Genomic DNA, 17,975 nt, shown 5'->3' on the forward strand with positions numbered 1-17,975 from the left:
GGAAACTCCACCCCAGAGCCTGCCTGGTCTGTCCTGAGCTCTGTGGAGCCCTTCAGGTTGACATTACAGCCATGGGAGCTGTCCCACCACATCTGCCATTGCAATGACAGCAAAGCCCTGGCACTGCACACAGATCTCCAGTTCCTCCTGTTTGTCCTCCACACTGCAATCATTGGTGTACAGGACTTTATGGAAATATTTGATTGTGTCAGTATCCCAGCAGGGGTGGAAAGGGATCTCCCACAGTCCTGTCTGTGATTGTGTCTCTGGCTGCTTGTGATTTGAGATGCTCTTAAGCCTTCTTTTGTTACTGGGATGGTTTATATAGTTCTTCCTATATCCTATGTCTGTCAAGCCTGGATATGTCCCCATTCTCCTTCAAATCCACTTTAAAACTCTCTCAATGAGTTCTGCTAAATCCTGACATAAAGTTCTTTGGGACAGGTGGGCCTTATTTGTTGCCAGCAGGCTTGGTGTTGTACAAACTGACCTATGACCAAAAATCTCAGAATTTTTCTGGTAATGCCTGTCTTGAAGCCAGGTAGAGTCACCTTCAGCGGGAGAGCATAGCATACAAAAATAAAATAGCATAAGAAAATTCTAAAAATAATGATTATGTTGAATGGGTTCATTCTTCAGTTTTTATTGCATCTAAGAGAATCAGAAAATCCATATGCTTTCAGTTACCTCATCAATTACCTTTAGTGACTGGGAAATACCTTTCAGTTACTCATAGTGACTTGGAAACAGGCACATTTCCATCATTAGCCCTTCTATCTTTGCATGGCTGATGAGATACAATGGATCCTAAACCTTCTTTTATAAGTCTTAATATTGTATTATATGCTCAAAATTGCAGGTGAATGTGCTAATTGAAAAGAATGCATTGTGTGGCTTTCAGCCTTTTAAGTTTTTGTTGAGTCAGACCTCTGTTGGGAAATGACAGTTTATACACCAAGTAGCTTGTGCAGCCAACAGCTGCTGTCACTGTGGGATTGGTTTCCTGTCGTTGTGACAGGTTTCTTGTCTTTCCTGGACAAGCATAGGCACTATCATTTCACAGACCTCTAATGCCCACAAAATAAAAACAGACTTAGAGTGGATCAATATGATGAAATACTGGAAGAGGGATGTGTAAAGAGAGTTCAGGAATGGTAGTTTCCTTTTGACAGCTACAAAATTGCAGTAGACAATGTCCTGAAAGCATGTCTGCAGAAAATGCACCCAAGGTGTTTGACGAGTTCCCCCTGAACAGCCAATTTGTGTAAAAATAAAATAGCTTGTTCTTTCAAGGACAGTTAGGCTTAGAAACATGGAAGATTAGATAATGACCAGTCTACTCACAACATGAAGGTTGGACAAATTGTAAATTACATATTGTCTGCCTTAACTCATTTACACAATTACATAAGATCTTTCAAAGGCCTTAGAGACAAACAGTACAATAATTTATTTTCTTGAACTGGTTACACACAGTTCCAAAAAGTGGAGTTGCCCTCACATTTGTTTCCCTCATACTTGAAAAGAACTCCACTCAAACAATGCAGTAAATCTGCAAACTTCTTGTGTTCATGAAAATGTCCATATTTACCCAGCTAACTGTTGGCAAAGTTTCATTTACTATATAACAGCAAATACCAAAGCCAGTTTACTTTTATTAATCATCCTTAACATGTGAGAAAGCTTAATACTCTGTTAATGATCAATAGATGTGTAATTTTTCTGCTAATTGTGCATGAATAATTACCTAATACCAACATTTCTGTCGATTTTTTATTATACAGCACATCAGACACATTCTTAGTACTTCCTAAAAGTAATTTAACTTTGTTCTTTTGCACATAGGTAATTAAAAAAATGGACCCTTATCTCAGGAATTCAGTGTACAGCTTCCCAGCTGTGTTCCTCAGATTTCCAATTAACTCATCTTTCCTGAATTCTGTTCCTGCATTCTTTGATATACTTGCTTAAATTTCTGGAGTCATTCTGTTGGTTGCAGTTGGACTTCTCTTGGTAATAAGACACATGGGTAAATAATGTCTGGACTAGATTCCTTTGCATAAAGACAGATATCAAGGAGGGGTTATTATTATTTTATCTTTTCCCTATACGGTTAAGATGCTTTCTATTAGATGACTACTTAGTTAACATCTTCAGGTGCAGGAATCATACCTTACCTGTAGAGGGTAACATAAGTAAGATTAGTCAACCTTGAGTCATTTTTTGTTGAGGGAATATTTTGCACTGAATGCCTTTAAGAGCACAGACTTGCTCAATAATATAAACAAGTAATGATTCTTTTATCAGCTACAAGATTGAAAAGACAGATATGAAATCCACCAACAGATCTACTTTGCATTGCTAGAAATATTTACATTTGAATTCTGCTACAGAGTATTAGAAGGCTTTTCTCTAGAAGGAAATTGTGGAGAGTCTGGTTCTAGCATGGCTTAAAGAAAGAGGCCATGAAGGTATACAGCAGAGGGAAAAGTAAAAGGTAGTTGTAAAGCAGTTCCCAGGCTTGATTCTATAAACAATTAGGCTCTCTCAAGCATCACTTTGTAAACTATAAGGTTCTCAGACAGTCTTCCCATAACAAGCAAAACACTCTGTCCCTGGGCTCTCTGGGAAAAGATAGCTCCCTGGGAACAGGTATGGAAGTTTTGGGAACCTTTCATATCACAGTGGGAACGCTAGTCCTGTTTTTAATAAACAATCATAGGTATTGTAAAACAAAAGGAGTGGTTAGAGTTTTCTCTGTTAACCTATCGCGAGCTTGGATTTTGCAATATGCATGAAGTTAATTAACACTGTTATATAAAGTGGCTGATCGATCAATAAATCGGAGTTCGATGCATCAATCGGGTGGTCGTCTCCCTTCACTTCAATAGGAAATTACTTTCAGTTTTATACAAATTTGTGAAATGGAAATGATTTTATGTAATTTCAGTGAAACTGCTAAGAGATGATTTTATAACACTGACATGGCTCCCATCTCTTTGTCTAACTTCCACTGTCTGTAATGGCAATGTTACCGAAATGGAAATGCAACAAAAGCTACCACAGTTCTACTGCTAAGTAGTAATGGTGTTTGGATTTGAAAAGTTCACTGACTAAATAAAAACTCTTAAACCATCAGTTCCTATAGACTCTTTGATTCAAGTAAGGAAAAAGTTAAATCTATATTGGTTGGAAGCAGACTTCTGTGTGAGATCTGGGTACATCAGGTCAGTACCACCCTCCTGACAGACAGCCCAGCCTAGGACCCCTCTAACCAAGGCCCTTCATGATAAGCAGCAGGGGAACTGATAAATGAGTGACTCGTGTCACTGACGCCATTCAGAACCATTTGGGCAGCTGTAAAACTTACAAGAATCACATCCACAGGTTTTCCCTTTGCTTGAGAAAGCTCCTGGAAGGATTATTCTCTTTGTAAGGGTGGCCCTGGGTTTCCTCCATTTCTTCCTCTCCTGTGATGACAAGGTGACTCTCTTGTGTTGGAAGGGACTTTAAAGACCATTTAATTCACCCACCATGTTGGTCAGAGCCCATCCAATCCAGCCTTAAACATTTCCAGGGATGGTATCTGCAAGTTCTCTGGGCAACCTCTTCCAGTGCCTCACCACCCAAACCGTTCCTTTCTCCCACATATTGGAGTCTGGTGGAGCTTTTAAAACTTTCAAAAAGTGATTAATAAAAGTACTTAAAAATAATAAAAGTACGCCTTATATATTTGCTTTTCTTCTTAAACAGTTTTTTCTCATGTGAACAGCTAACAGGAACTGTCACATGGTTTTCCTCTTGGGCTGTGAGTGACAAGACAAATTATTCATACTAGGAGAGAGAGCCAGGATTTTTACCTCGTGGGATGAAAGGATGCAGATACAACACTTCCAGAGATTGGAAACAGACAGTGAATTGTTGCTGGCACTGACAGACTTGTGACTCTGACCAAGCTAATATTATCACAGACTGTGCTCTGTGCATGAGCTCAAATGGTAATTAGCAAACAAGCAGTTCACTATCCTATGGTTGTGCCAAACACAGTGACAGATTAATATTATATCATTGCATGAAATGAGGTTCTATTTATAAAAAAAGCTGACTGCTATGCAGGAAACCAGTGCTGAGAAATTCCCGCTGGCAGGACTCCTCTCTCATCTTCATTCTTTTCCTGACAACAGACCAAATTTGCTTGCCTGTAGAGTATGAGGATGGCAACTTTCCTGATAAAGGAATAAAAAAAATGCAATGGGAATTATGCTGACCATCTCTTTTCTTTCCATGCCCTCACATGCAAGAGTCTTCAAACCTCTCTGGTTCCAAACTGCAAGAGGTTTTTTGTTTCCTTATTTTAACCCCCCAAAATGGTATTTACAAACAGTGACCCATTAAATCTCCAATAAACTGAATAGAGTTTTTGCCAGCCATGTTGGTGATTAGGATTAGTCTCTCAGGAGCTTGTAGCTGGGAAAAACGGAAATGCTGAGTGGAAAAAAGGAAAGTGGGAAAAAAGGAAATGCTGAGTGGAGCTGGCTGAAGACACAGGGTCAAACACAATCCTGAGTGAAGACAGAAGCTACACACCCATCAACTGAGATTGATCCAGGTGATGTGGACTGCACTTCTCAGTGGGACAATAATCCTCTGTGTTTATATTTATGTCATGGCTTGGAGGAAATGTGCAATTTTGAAGTGAATGCCATAATTCTCTCCATTTACTGATGCCATCCACAGAAATAGTTCTGCTGCATGCAATCAGAGTATTTCTGGAGGAGCCTAGAAGTTCATTTAGATAAGTTCTTCAGCATTGAGTAGGGACCTTAAAATTATGGCTCAATGTGTGGGCTTCATCACCCAAAACCCTGTGCCTAAGAGAAAGCTCTTGACCTATGGAGAGCTTCCATAATACCTGGAACAGTTCTTGTGCAGTACAAAAAGGCAAATGTCATGTATGACCTCTTACTTGATCCTGTGTTTGAAGGCTGCCATGTACAATGCCCACCTTTGAAAAGGCTCTTCAGAGAGGTGCCAGCTGGATCCCCAAAGAGATGACACAGCCTGTTAGTTTGTGCATAAGCAGACTGAAAATTCCTGGTGGTGCTCATAGATGGCTGCTAGCCACATGACTGCTGTTGGGTATGAGGCAGTCAGTGAGAAAAGTGCAAAAAAATTTAAGATTCAAGGGCAGTGTTCTTAGAGAGCTGGAATGATAAAATCCCATCTGGACTTCTGTGACCTGAGCTTCCATGCAGCATGAGGAAGGTGCCCTGTGGTATTGCAGGATGTTGATGTGATGCTCCCATCAACTTCCTCCCCAAAAGTGAAGGAGCAAAGTGGGTTAATCTTCCTTCAAAAAACTTCAAACAATATGTATAATGGGGGCATTGGGTCCAGGAAACAGAACTATTTCTGATTTGAGGCAAAACCCTAAAGTCCCATGTGATGAGGATGCAAAAGGCTTCAGCAGTAACTACTTTAATCTACTTATTCTCTTATTTCCTATCATCTTGCTTGGTAATATAGACAAGCCTGAGTCTCTCCACAGGATTAAGAATATTTATAGAGACTGCTAAGAAGGAGAAAAAGGAGAATCTTCTACTGCATTCCTGTGATAATACTAAAGACATGATGCAATTATGGCCATTTGACTTATTAGGGCCTGGACTTTCTGATAAGAAATCTGATAAGAATATACATACATACATACATACATATATATATATATATATATATATAAAGATATGTGTATTTCACATGCTGATTTTAAGAAAAGGGAAAAAGAAGACCAAACATTCAGTGACTGGACAGTAAAGATAAAGAAAATAGTATTGGGGAAAGTGGTAGTGAGGTGGGTGCTATGGTCAGGGGGAGAAGACTGGCTGAGCAGACAGGTAGCAGATATTTTGATGCCTGCTAGTTATGCTTAGGCAGCAAAATGGAATAATTTGATCAGCTGTTGCAAGATGTGAAGCTGGACATAACAGAAATAGGGCTGACTGACAGCTATATCCAAAGATGAGCACTACAGAACATGAATTGTTCAGAAAGATGGAAACAACTGAGAAAGTGAAGCAAAGCTATATGAAGAAATGTGTTAAACTGTAAATAAGTAGAAAAGAACAGCAATGATAGTGCAATCTACTTCAGTTAAGTCAACTGTAAGAGAAATTTCACAACACCAAGGGGACCTGTTTTAGACCTCGTGCTGGATTCATGTTTGGATAGAGAATTCTTTGATTGGATAGAAACAGAAATTCTGTGTGGGGTTGTATCATCTTGGGAGCATTTAACTTCCAAGTTTTGATCATTAGCCACGATAATTAAACTTTGAGATTAATGTAGTTCTATGAATTATTTAGTTAGTACAACAGCTATATTAGCTGGAGAATAAAAATAATGTAAGAACATAATAAATTTTTATAAGTGTGTGTGGCAGGTGATCCACAAGATGGGTCCCAATATAACTCCTTGTGAAAGAACACAATTTCTGGTGTTCCAGCCATGGTAATTTGAAATGGGTATTTATTGTCCAGGAAAAATATGGAAGCTGGGAGCTACTAAAGGATGCAGGCCAAATCACTATGTGGGCAAAAAATCCTTAGGAATGTCATGAGAACACATTGCTAATAGCTGTAGCAGAGGTAGATGACTAACTGATGAAGAGTGAGGAAACTGAAATCATATACAACCAGAGATAAAAATACTTCTTTAGGATGAATCAGGTATGGGAGGTGGTACAGCTGGAAACCCACAGGTGGTGCATGTCAAAAGTTACACTCATGCTGTGTCACCTCCTGTGGTGTCCAAAGGGCCTGGGATCTGATGCTATTTTTTTTTCTCATTTTCTCCTTAAAGTATCTAAAATAACATGAGAACTGTGTCACAGCCCACTGGAGTTTTCCATCACTTTGTGTCTTTGTGCCACAGGATGTGTGTCAGGAGGTCTGGGTGCCAGCTGGGGTCTGTGCCCAGAGATCACAGCAGGAACAAAGGCAAACCCCTGTGCTGGGCTCAGCTGTCGCTCAGGCAGGGTCTCTGATGCTGTGGCCATATCCAAAATGCACTTTTCTCACACAGACTTACCACTGAAAGTGTTTATTTCAGTGCTGTCCCAAAGGAGTTCTACATCTTTCTACTTCAATGTTAACTTCTCTTTGCAGAACCTGTTCTTCATTCAAAACATATCATGGCATACTGACAAGTACTAGATCTAATTAATTAATAAATTCAACACAAGTACTGTGTAGGCTACCACAGACAGACTGGAGAATAGGTGTTAATATGGCATAGGCCAGGAATTTCTTGAGATATATACAGCTGACATTCCACCACAAGTTACTGATCCAAATAGCCAAGATATTTTAAACACACTTCTGGTAAAGACAAGGAAGAGCTGAAAATAACCTCACTTTCAATGACCATGAGTCAATTCAATTTAAATAAAATGAGAATATATTAAATAATATGGGAACAAAAATGTTTCTGAACCTGGATTTTAATGCATATTTTAGGTGGGTGAACTTTTTAAAAGGCGAAAGAAACTGCTAACAAGTTAACTAGAATAAAGAAGTCCATGCTAATTGTGGGGCAAACCTTGAATTTATTTGGACAAAGATATAAATTTTCTGAAGTATCTTGACAAGACAAATGAAATTCCAGGGATACTTTCAGCTCTGTATCGATGACTAACAAACTCTGTTTCATTCTACTCTCATTACCTATCTTCCCAAAAAAGCCTTGAGGAAAAAAAAGAAAAAAAAAAGATGTGAGCGGAGAGCTTAGAAATTCCAGGAAAAGAAAATTATTTGCAAAGAAAGATATATTTTGAAGGTTAGGTAATGCAGGTCTAAAAGATAGTTTTCTAAAAGTCAAGCTGTGCTAACTCTAAGACAAATTGAAACAAGTAGTTGAATAATCTTCAGTGAGATTAATAAAAAAAGAAGAAAAGCAGATATGGAGTTGGTCTGGGAATTAGGAATTAGGGCCTAATTATTTGTCTCATTTTTCAATGAAGTGGATGACAGAGAAGAGGAGAATTATGCTGTGACTGCTTGGTGTGAGCATTTGGAAATGGAAACTCATGCCTCCAAATCCACAGCATCAAAAACAATCATAATGTGCTCAAACTGGAGGAATGCACTTTCCAACACCAAACACCGAAACAACCAACACATTAAACTGCAAATATGTTAGGAAGGATTTTAAAATCAAATTCATTGTTGAGATAGTGGTGAAGAGCAGATGCATTACCTACATTTTAGGAAAAAAAAGACAAAATTGAGAACAGAAAAATAATTGGAACAACCAGCCATCATTCAATTTTATCCCAGTTCTTTGGCCAATTATGGAAGGAAAGAATAGCTAAAAACATGGAAAGAAATACAAAGCAACACACTTTTCATGAAGTATTTGATCCTGTGTCATACAGAAACACTAACTGGAAAAAAGAGGTTGTTACATGAGACTGTAAGGTGTTCATGCATTTTGTTCATAGGGAGCTGTCATTTTTGGCTTGAAAGAAAAGCCTCCAGCTGTTGTGAGGATACACTGGGCACCTCAAGGATCAGCCTGGATGTCAATCATTTCATGTTTTCGTTACCAGCTTTGGCAAGAGTAGAGGTCTGGTAGTTAAATCCACTGATGGGAGGCACTATCAATGCAGAAGACTGTCACGACAAATCATGGAGAAAATGTGAATGTTGGTCATCCCTTGGAGGACCATGGGACACCAGTCAAGGGAACCAATGGGAAAGAGTTTTAGCAGTACTAGGGGGACTTTTTAAAGCATAATGTAGGCTCTAGACATCTGGTGCTGGTGGTGTCTAAGCTTTAGAAGAGTGGTGTTTGCAATGACCAGTTAATCAGAGCAAGGTTATTTTAGGATGTAAGGAGGCATTTTAGGAAACATATTGCATGAAGTTGTAACTGCTCATGATAACAGAACTAGATATGAGGATTTAGTAGTTCTTTTCCTGGCCTATGTTCTTATGAGGAGGCTGAGAGATAATCTTTGAAATTAATAAAGAATAAAACCTAGGGGGAAGAGCAGCCAAAGAATTAGGAGCTTGATGGAACTACAAAACAAAAATAAATGTTCTTTAAATCAAACTGAAATGAAAATCTAACAGAATAAATGACGGTAAGAGGCAAAGAATCAGCTCACTGCTGGGCTCTCTCACTATGGTCTGTGTACAAATTTGTCATTCCCCTCCATTATTAAAGGTTTTAAAATGTAATGGCAAAGAAAGAAAGAAGAGAGGCATAAAGTGATTTTCTTTTCCTGCCAGATCTCATCCAAGCTGACCTGACAAAGACCATGCATCTACAACAGCCTGGTTTTAGATTTGGGCAGTGCATGTCTCCAACTTGTTCTGAAATTACTGCAAATGCAAGCAAATCTGAATGTGCTGGCAAGAGAGGAAGTCTGGGACTGCATCAGCCACTGTTTTCAGGGTAAAAATGGCAAAACTCTGCAGGCTATCAAGGTAGAAACAGAATGAAGAAGCAAAAGATATTAATCTAAAAAGAAAATTTCTACATCTAAGCCTATAGTGGCATCTATAATAAATACCAAGTTTAGTCTTTTCTTTCTGAAAATGAACAACTTCACAGCCAGTAAGCATTCATTTGCAAAAAAGGAGGTGAAAACCTTTAAAAAGCCGTGGCAGTGTTGCCTAGAAAACAGATCTGCATGCCTTACAGTAAACTGATGAATTTTATGATTACTCAGTATAAACAGGAGGGAATGGGTCCCAGAGATGGGGAAGAGCTATTTAACTGAAAGGGCAGTCTTGGCATCTGAACAAATGCATATAAACCATCCAGGAATACATTTAGGCTGTAAAGAGGAAGGCAGTTTTGAATTGTCAGGGGATAGGTTCTGGCACAAATTCAGTAGCTGTGGCCATGCCAAAAAAAGTTTGAAGTTGTCCAAGTGTATGCTGTAAATAGTTATTAAAGATGGAGTTTGATCAGTGCATTAAAATATTATTAGGATGTGTTTTGCTGTGAGGCTAAATTTGACTACTCAGTGCCTTTAAAATAACTGCAAGAACTCAGAGGTCTTGCATCAAGTATCTTTAGACACCAGAAACCCAGGATCATCACTTTTCTCAGGATGTGAGCTTTGCAATAGCTGCAGAGCTGGACACACAGGCAGTGCAAACCGCACTCAGCTGAGCCTCAGGGCAGGGGCAGCACTGAAGCCAAGCTCCAGGTTTGAGCATTATGGTTTGAGCAATATAATGCATGGGGGGAGAAAGGGGAAGGCTCTTGCTTCTCTTGTCTTTTGTAAAGCATTAATGTTCTGCTAAGTAATGCCCTACAGCTGAGCCAGTGCCATGCTTTCCTGGACCTGCAGGAACTGTACTTGCCCTTTTTGAGACAGTGGGCAGAAGACTATTGGGACAAATGATCCAAATACTAAATCTGGTCAGGATTCACCGGTTTCTCCCAGGGCTGGGAATTCTTCCATGTACTCTGCCAGAAGGCTTCAGCTAGTTCTGCATGGGAAAATCTACTCCCAGACTGGTTTCGTTCCCTTTTTTAAAATCAGCAGCCTTCCCAAAGCTAGCCCCCACCCTGCTACCTATCTCCTCTGAATGAGGGAACCCATCCTTGGACCTCAGAGGGGTTTGTGAGATAGGAAGGAAGTGGGTCAGGGTTTGAGGCACCTTTACGCTGCAGGCAAGGGGGAGTGGACAATGCAAAGCTAAAGGCCTGCTGAGAGGATGAGGTGAATATGAGGAAGAGACAAGGAGCTGAAAGGCAGCAATATGGGGCAGTTTTCCCTGAAGAAAAAGGTGGAAGTGGAAGGAGGCAGGAGGCAGCCTTGTTATTGAGCTGGAACGCTAAGATTTAACTAAAGTCATTCCAATCATTTAAATCTGATTTCCCAAGCAGTGCTAGCCAATATTGCAAATGGGCTGGCAGAGAGGCAAGACAAGTTCTGAACAGATGATAAAGGCATTGACTTTTGTATAGTTCCTTTCAATGCCCCTGAGGCACCTGCATACGTCTTTATGCCTGCACAGCACAGTCATGTGCTATTCTTCACTTATCTCTGCTACAGCTCTTCCTGATCCCTTAGCAGCTTTCCTTGGGAGAAAAGAGAAATGGACAATAGGCCCTGAGACCGCTGCACTGCCTCTTTATTCAAGCTGACATTTGACAGCAGGACTTTGCTGCCTTTCAGAAGCCAATGTCTTACAGAGCCTGAAGGCAGCAGAGGCATCAGGGGCTTTGCCTCCTCCACCGAGCATCTGAGCCTGCATGGTGGGAGAGCCCTGGGGACTGAGACTGGTGACACTGGAGATGATTTTGTCTTCTGCCCTTTTCCTGTTAGAGGGAAATCTATTCTTACCTAGGGCCAAACCTGTGAGATTGCTGAGCCTTCTAAACTCATTGCTTTAGGCATGGCAGTATTGATAAAATTTGAAATACTTGAAAAAATAGAAGAATTCTACATGATTAAAAAAAATATCTTATAATAATATCTCCATGTTGTAAAGCACATCTCATCTTATATTTGCTATCAAGTCAGTCTGATCAGTAATGTGTCCAATTTTGTTCAGTTCTATCACCACAGCCCTTGCCTCAGTGATTTGGTAAACCTGATACCCCCACTGGTTCCTAACTGGAAGGGTTAACTTTGGAATTTCACTTCTACAGAAGTATATTTCTGTGCCTGTAACTTGATTAACCCCAAGATTTGCACTATACACCAAAGTTTACTAGTATAGTATTCAAAAAACCCTTGTGTGTATGCACATGCAATTTCAAGTCCTGACTAGGTTTATGATAACCATTTGTAATGCCTTTTGAACATTTTGGAAGTCCAGAACATGTAGCATTCTAGTGCTGCAATGCCTCTGAGGTAAACTTCAAACCCAGCAAACAGCCACAGCAAACAACAGTGCTGATTTTCAGCACTGATGCCCACAAGTCACAGAAAGCAGATCTCCCTCCACTTAAAACTTCTAGCAATGCCAATTAATATACCACTGCTGGTGATTTCTGCCTCAGAAATGATGATGTATGGTCAGACATTGAAAGAACTGGAGCAATGTAAGGAAAGCAGCAGTGCAAGGCAAAGGGAAAAACCTGACAAGGTCACAAAACCCACTGAGACTGACGTGGTCTGCCAGAAAAGCAGAGTGGGTACTTGCAGAGTTGAGTATGAAGCTTGAGGGCTTGCTAGGTGACCTGTGAAAGCCCTCCAGGGCATGCTGCCCACTGGCTGCTTTAGAAGAATGAACCAGATGTGCTGTTTCCAAAGGGAGTAAGAGGATTCTAACCCAGCTGGATCCAGAGATGGGGCTAGAGGAAAGAAGAGTTCAACTGGGATTGCAGTAACTGTGTCTTCCTTCAAAAATGTTCCTAGGTTCTGGAGCTCCATGTCCTTTTCTATAAATAAATAATGGCTGAAAATCTGTATAATGAAATTGTTTCCTGAAGTAGCTGCTTTAGTTTCACTCTGGTAGGCATCAGAAAAACAATTCCACAAGCAGATCAAAATGTTCCCAAATGCATCAGGCAGCAAGTGCTTCTATCACTACACTGCAAGCAACTGAAAGACAGCATGAAAGGTATTTGAGCATTTCAATAAATGTACAGAAAATATAACATCTGCCTTGTAAACAATCCAGTATCTTGTCATTCAAATTACTTGCTTTTCGAAAATAAATGTCTAGATGAGACATAAGCTTCAAGAACTCATCCCGTCAGAATCACCCCTGGCTTCAGTAATTCAGCAATCTTTAATGCATCATTCCTACCTCTCCTACCTCTATTACCCGTGACACCCGTGAATTCTTTTCTCAGTCTCACAGGTCTCTTTGCATTGGAAAGTGGTACTCAAAAGTGACAGAGTTAAAAACTCTTGACCTATCCCAAACAAATGCATTGGAATTATACCAAATTTATTTCAGAGTTCATGAAAATTTCTATGGAAATCTTTCGTTTGGGGCAACACATTCTTAAATCTGCTGACAAACACCCTTATCATGATGATGAAGACATGTGCCTATTGAAAACAGGTTCTCTAGTTCTCTCCAAAAGTCCAGCTTTGAAGTATGAAGGAAAGGAAAGGTGGAGTTCTTAGTCCACTTGAAAGACAGGGACCCCAGAAATACAAAGGGAAGTGCACAAGATGCCATGCAACTCCAGAGATATCAAATACAGAGACAGTAAAACCCAACTTGCTTAAAACCTGTACAGCAGCAGTCATTCTGTATGGACTCTGTATATTTGGTATTGAAGACAAAATACCATGTAACAAATAGTATCTCATTAAAACCGAGAGAAACATAAAAATAGCTGAGATAACCTGTGCAGAGCCCTGTGAAGATGGGACTCTACAGCTTTGCAGCAACCTGAGACCAGAGAAATCCAACAGCGTTAAATAAAAGTAACCTTAGCTGTTAGTATACTCCATATATTCTGTTGGTATATTCTATATATTGTGTACTGATAAATAAAATACATAGGAGCTACCTCACTGACCAGAGAAGCTAGGCTGACCTTGCCCAGTAGTAAACTGGACAATAAGGGCAAAGTATTTTTATTTGGTTTCATTGCTAGAATAATTTTTGTTGAACAAGAAAGTGCTATGTTGAATTGTACTAATAATAGTGTGACCATGGGAACTGGGCAGTAAGGTGCTGCTATAAATTTGGTGGAAGTAATTTGTGTATTCAAGAATTATGTTTTCATGTGTTAACTTTTGTGATCCCAAAGCTGAATGCATGAATTACTTAAAAGGCACAGTTAAGGGCTGGTTCTTTGGAGCTTTGTCTTGTGTTCCTGTGGGACTCCTGTGATGTCCCTGTACCACCTTGGGGCTATCTTGCTTCTGCCTAGGAGGGCTGTGATGAGCAGGGCAAATAACTATCCTTATCTCACCAGTTCAAATAAAAAAGGCTTTCTGCTTAAGCAAGCCACTATTTCTGTAATAAAATCCTTGTGGCCAGTCAGAAACAAACCTCAGAAAAGTAATTATTGCAGCTGAATATAACCACCCTGATCTGACTGTGACCAGACTTTCTGTCATATCCTTTGCAAAGCCACACTTGGAGCCTTGTGCAGCAAGACACAATAATGGCTTCACTTACTTGGATTTCAGTTTCTCTCAATATAGGTATGTGGCCTCAACATTCTTTGTCAGCCAGGGCTGCCAGCTATAATGTCTTTCCTCTTACTAGGTCAAAGTACCTCTCATTTTTGGTAGTACTGAGTGAAACATTTCATCTGAAACTTTTTTTTGCCAATAAAGAGTGCAGCAGGTTCAGTGGAAACATTTCAAACATTCAGGTTGATCAGTGTGAACTCTACTGACTGAATACAACACAAAAGCATTTCTGAGAAAAACTGTAAGTGCTCTGTTTTTATTGAGACTCTTTCAAAAATAAAGTGCATTTTCATCAGAGCTAGAAAAGGTGTTATTTGAGTTTTATTGGCAATTGATTTTTCGTGCCAAGTTTGCCACCATTCTTTGCTATCAAATTCCTATATACTTTTAAAATTATTTTCACCACTTTTGCTTAACTTGCTGACCCTTGTTGTCCCTTTGTTATCCATAAAATGGTTTGTAATCCTGTAACATTGCCCACATTTTCCTGTTCTGTTCATGTTGGCTGATGCAAGGTCTGAATACTTTGTTTTCATATTGACTGAACGTATGGTAATTTTTCCTGTGATTTCCCTCCTCTCCTGCATCCTATCCATCAGCATGTCTTTCATCATCTTGTATTTGCTTTATTGATTACAGGTTTGTTCTTCACCTTCTCTCTTGCCTTTGGTGTCTTCTTAATCTTGATTAGGAAACGAATTAGATTAAGGTTACCACTGCTCAGACAGTTATCACGTCACCTCCCATCTGTTGCTCTGGATATTTTTTCTCTCTGCCAAAGCCTCTTTCCACACAGCACACAATGGGTAGGGTTTATACATTGTCCTCAACATGACAGACAGATTATATTCAAGGTTCAACATTTACCTATACATTTATCTGAAATGGAGAAGCGAAAAAATACTCTCTTTGTTGGAGATGGGTGCCAGTATTAAATATTTTGGGTATCTGTGTCTTATCTGTGAGGGTGAAGTCACCCAAGCAGCCTGCAGTGTGAATGAATGCCTGCTGAAGACTCAGTTAAGCTGTGCCTCATGGATGAAACTCAGTTGAAACTGCAATTCAAACTCAACCAGTCAGGATCCTCTCCTGATCCCTCCAGCACAGGAGTGCCACTGAAATGTGCCCTTATATTCAATGAGGCAGGTGGGAGCATTGGCTGGCTGCAGCTTCCATGGTTTCCACAGCTCCTGAGCAAGACCTCCAGCCACCCAAGGGAACTGAATGAATGGGAACATAAAAATGAACAGTTTACCACAGTTTTGGTATGAACAACAGTGCACTGGTGTGGACCCAGGATGTAAGAGATTTAAAAGGGACCACAGTAAACATATCTAGAGTACAGAAGGATGGAATAAGAGGTGGTGTCTGATCCCAACTTTGGGAGATGCTCCTGAACTCTCATTTCTTTCTTCTCAGTCTTCCAGTCTGCTCCTTCATTTTTCTGTTCAAGTGTTTCCTCTAACTTCCCTGCAAGGATTTCCCCCACTTCTCAGTTGATCCTTCCTGCAGATATTTCTCCATCTTCTCCTGCCTGTTTCCTTCATCCTTGAACGTGTCAACAACATTTGCAGGCTGACTGCTCCCTTGTCAGTCACTCAGACACATTCCTGCTTTCCCTTTCTAGTGAGATGCAGATGTATATTTTTTCTCAAAACTTCCTGTAGGGACCTTGCTTTAATTTGCGTTATTTGGGGTTTGCAGGGCTTTATCTGAATGCTTTACATGTCTACACCTTTGGGGCCCAGGCCACTCGAACTATCCCTAGTCTCAATTATTCAAGCATCAAAATCCTCACAAACCTTTTTTACTATAGTAACAAATATAAGTGCTAAACACTTCTCTGACAGTTTGTCTTAAGATTGCAATTCTTTTTGTTTCAAATTATTAGTGCACCTCACTTTTGCTCACCTTGAGGGCAAAAAGGGGTCCCACAAGGACATCCCTATTCCAGTGCCAGCAGGCAGGAGCATTGGTTATCACAGCTCTGTCACCTCCAATAATACATCCAGCCTCTACAGAGCCACAGCCCTTGCTGATATGAAACTTCTTTGTAACAGACTCTGTAACACTTGGAGATAAGGTCTGTAAGCTTCCATTTGAATAAATGCCACTCTGATGATATGTTTTAAAGAAAAAGAATTTCTTTTGACAGCAAATGAATATATATTATTTAGCTGCCCGCCTCTATTTGATTGTTTCAGCTCCTTTGAAAATCTGCTGGAATGGGTAACCCAGATATCTTTACTGATCTGGTTCTCCATATATCTGTGTGTGGACACCCAAGAAAGTGTAATTGAAAAGCTCAAAAGAACAAAACAATAGAAATTTAGGTGCACTAGGTCACCTAGCATTGTCTCCTTGTATCATTATTCTCATTCCCATATCCCCACACCCTGTCCCCAGCAGTGGGCAGCAGCACATCCCTGGGGCATTCTGCCAGTCTCACACAATCTGCAGTTCAGTGAGGGTATCTTTATATTTAGGGACATTTCATGAATTTTTCCTTCCTCAACTAATTTTTCCCTTTGATTCTTGTTAATTTTCAGTGTCCATAATATTCTGAGGTAAAGATTTCCACAGCTTAGTTATCCATCAGATGACAGAAAAAAATATTTTAAAATTTCCACCAGTGAGTTTCTTTTAATGGTTCTTAATTCCTGGGTTGGCAATTACAGTCAATAATATTTTTACCCATGTATTCCCACTTTTATCCAGACCCTGTATAATGGTTTTGAGGGGAGGAAGAGTCCTGGCCCCCTCAAGCTGTCCTAGTATTGTAGAGATTTGCTGCCTCTGCTTATCCCTGCACTCCCTGCCTGAGCATTTTGCAGATCTACTCTATTGAACCATAATTTCCCCTTCTAAAATCCATGCTGACTGTCCCCAGTCTGTACGTCATGTTTTCAAGTGGTCACTAAATCAACACTTCTATCACTTTGCCAATACAGCCACCATCTTCCTGTTCTGCAGTAACTTTTTTCTCCTCTAAACTCTTTGAAAACTGATATAAAATTAACTATCTCCCACTTCTAGCACCAAAGAATTTTTAAACAAGAGGTTAGACAGTGCTGTTGAAATGTTGAATACACTATCCTTAAGTTCCTTTAAAACTCTGTTACTGTTGATCCTTCTGATCCATTATCATGCATTTAGTCTATTTTTTTCCCATGAACTTTGTTATCCCCATTTCAGTTTGAAAAAGAGCATCCAATAAATCTCAGAGAAGAAAGACTTCCAGTGTGGTAACCTCCCCAAACTCCTCCAAAGTAACTGTGTGTGCAGAAGATTTATTTTAGATTGTTTTCCTAGAATATCTCTGACTTTTTCTGAGACTTCTATCATACACTTCTCAGAGACTTTATTCTTTGATCATCTTCCTGGACTTCTGGCAGATTTTCTCCTTCTAATGTTTTTTGCAGAAGGATTAGTAGGTTTTATGCCTCTTATTAGATGCTCCTCAAAACTATTTTGCTCTTTTTTTTTCCTCTCCCTCATTATACTTGAATAAAAGTCAGATTTCCAGAGTTTAAAGTTGTCTTTTTTCCCCCCAAGCTCCAGAGTTCACAGATTACAGCTGTAGGGCTGATTTGGAGGGAAATACTTGAACTTTGTAAGGGCCCAGTGCTTCATTTGCTTTTATGTCATAATGAAGATTTGCAAATTCAGATGATCTTGAGTATTTGCATCTCCCAAGAAAAATCAATAAATTTGCTCTCCCAAGCCCTGCCACACAAGATGCAATATTTTAGTCCACGACCACTGCATTTTATCTCTGCTGATGCAGCAGCTGTAAATTCTATAAGCCACATTGATAAGTGAAATGTTTGTTTTAGAGAATAAT

At 39.8% G+C, this 17,975-nt stretch overlaps 1 protein-coding gene across 1 annotated transcript in view; it reads right to left on the reverse strand.

The window, feature by feature from the left end:
* Positions 1 to 17,975, reverse strand: part of LHFPL3 (LHFPL tetraspan subfamily member 3) — a 231,242-nt gene that overhangs the window by 74,133 nt on the left and 139,134 nt on the right. The gene's annotated exons all lie outside the window — the stretch shown is intronic.

This window comes from Ammospiza caudacuta, chromosome 5 (assembly GCF_027887145.1).
Source record: "Ammospiza caudacuta isolate bAmmCau1 chromosome 5, bAmmCau1.pri, whole genome shotgun sequence".
Classification (NCBI taxonomy): Eukaryota; Metazoa; Chordata; class Aves; order Passeriformes; family Passerellidae; genus Ammospiza; species Ammospiza caudacuta.